Consider the following 2522-nt stretch of genomic DNA (forward strand, 5'->3'; position numbering starts at 1 on the left):
TTTACATATATACCATTCTATATCATATTATTTACATATCTAACAAAAAAAATTTTAATATTTCATATCTATCACTCATAAAAAGTTATTAATATATTTATCAAATATATCGCTTCTATATTTCATTCCTATCACCCATAATATCCTATAAATATTAATTTTTTATTTTTGGCACCTATATTTGAATTATAAGTGATAGTCATAAAATATTATAATTTTAGGGGTTATATATATATATATATATCCCCTTTTTATTTTATTTTCATTTTATTAAAATCATTTTCTTCTTCTAAAGAGTGTTGCTGAACCCCGCGGATTACTTTTAAGTACCTGAAGATCCAATCCCCAAGCTTCGATCGGCGAACTCAGTAACTTTGTTCTGAAATGGCTGCAGTTCATCAATCCCTCTTCTTCTTCTTCTTCTTCTTCCTACTCTCCTCATCCTTCTTTCTCCCATTTTCCACCACTTGGGCAACTCAGAAAGTCTCCCTCGCTCTCTATTACGAGGCCCTTTGCCCATTCTGTTCCCGCTTCATCGTCTTCTCCCTATCCAATATCTTCTCCGACGGCGTCATCTCCATTGTGGATCTCCGTCTCGTTCCCTTCGGAAACGCTATGATTGGGCACAACTCCACTATCTCGTGCCAGGTACTTACTACATTTAAATATTTTTTTTTATTTGAAAGCTGGTGAAGGGGGAATTGAGGGAACGAGTTTGGAAACGTCTTCTTGTACATTCTACAAAAAAGTATGCCCAAAGTCATATCCTAATCCCAATCTGTAAAGAAATTCCTCTCTTGCATCGGAAGAAACCTACCCATTGCCATTTCTCTTTATTTATTGGAGGCATAGTAACTTTGTTCTTTCTTCACTTATTTTGCAGCATGGGCCGTCTGAATGCATTCTGAACACTGTGGAAGCTTGTGCTATTAATTCCTGGCCGGACGTGGTAATGCATCATCTTACTGTGCTAAAATTCCCTGTTACTAGCATGCACACATTTATAGTATGAAGATTATATAAGGTGAATCCTACATGTTGCAGGGATGGTATATAAATTTTCGTAGTTAACGTCAAGTTTGGTTATTGTTTCTGTTTATCTCTGTTTACTTTTGATTGGATTTATAGTTCTGATATTTTATGTGGATAAAAAATTAGTTCCTATGAATTTGATGCAGCAACGACATTTCAGTTTCATATATTGTGTTGAGAATTTAGTCCTCACGAATAAGTACAATGATTGGGAATCTTGTTTCCAGAAGACTGGTTAGATCCACATCCTTTGGTGAACTGCTACAACAGTGGACATGGGCAAGAGGTTCGTTTTGATTCAAGTAGATTTTTTTTTCTACTCTAAGGAAATAGAAGATATTATTGTCACGTTGCATTATGCATTTCTTCTTTATGTTTCAACAAGTCAAAATTTGAAAATAATTTTGTTGGAAAGATAGGTATGCAAAATGACAACTAGATCTCCTAGTGTAAAAATATAGTGAAGGATCTACCTCTGACATTGCAACAAACATTGGGTCCATGGATCATTTTTACTTTATATGTCGTGATGTGGATGACACAAGGAATCTATTTTGGCTCTTCACTAGATCAAGAGCTACAAGAGACTTTATGGTGATGGAATGGAGGAAATTAGAATTTGCTCATCTTTACATTCCTCTCACCACCCCTTTTATAGGACTATCCAACTTATCATTTTTGTATGGAGCTTTTTTAACTATGGTGAGGTTTGATTGATTATGCATTTCTTAAAACTCAAACAAATAAATGATTTAATATCTCCCTCTTCACATATAATGCATTGTAAACACCTAATCAAATGAAGACACATCTGTTGATGGTTGTGTGGTCTTCAAGTCAATTAATCTTGATAGTGGTGCTTTAGCACATGGATTAAGGATTCTAGTCATTAGATCAATTCTCTTAAGGCTCTTAGATTACAATTTGCGTGCCTCCTCTTCCTCTTCTTGCCCTCAGGCCCTCTTGGGAGCTTTTTTTTTAAAGATATCTTTAATTTATTTTCATTGTAAGACTTTTGGAGAAGTCTAAATATACTTTAACATTTTATATAGAATTAATCAATAAATTCAGGCATTTTTTTTTTAATTTTTCCTATGTTTGCGCATGTTATCAAAGAGAGGTTAATGCTTCCTTCTTTTAACCTTTATTATCTTTCCTTATTGTCGGGATGCTTCATTCTCTTCATTATGTTTAGTTTCTTTAACTTCCCTTCCAAGGAGTTAACCATTATGAATAGTGAAGGTTAGATTAAGGAAGAACTTTTAAGGGCTACAAGCCTCGTATCGCTTGAACAAGAGAAGCTATTTGAACTTTTTTTTTTTATGAAGGAAAAGAGAAAGATCCATCACATTTTGGATCCTCCTCAAGAGTTGAAGGGCCTGAAGTTTGTACTTTAAGATGATGCAACAAATTTGATGTAGGCAAAGATGACTGTTTGGTGTTCTATGCTTTATTCGGATTGTTTGATGGCTATTGGATTTTCTATTGAG

General features: G+C 34.3%; 1 pseudogene; it reads left to right on the forward strand.

Moving 5' to 3' along the window:
• The first annotated feature begins 261 nt into the window (after positions 1-261).
• LOC110116347 lies at positions 262-2083 on the forward strand (annotated as a pseudogene).
• The last annotated feature ends 439 nt before the right edge of the window (positions 2084-2522 follow it).

This window comes from Dendrobium catenatum, unplaced genomic scaffold (genome assembly GCF_001605985.2).
Source record: "Dendrobium catenatum unplaced genomic scaffold, ASM160598v2 fragScaff_scaffold_920, whole genome shotgun sequence".
Lineage (NCBI taxonomy): Eukaryota > Viridiplantae > Streptophyta > Magnoliopsida > Asparagales > Orchidaceae > Dendrobium > Dendrobium catenatum.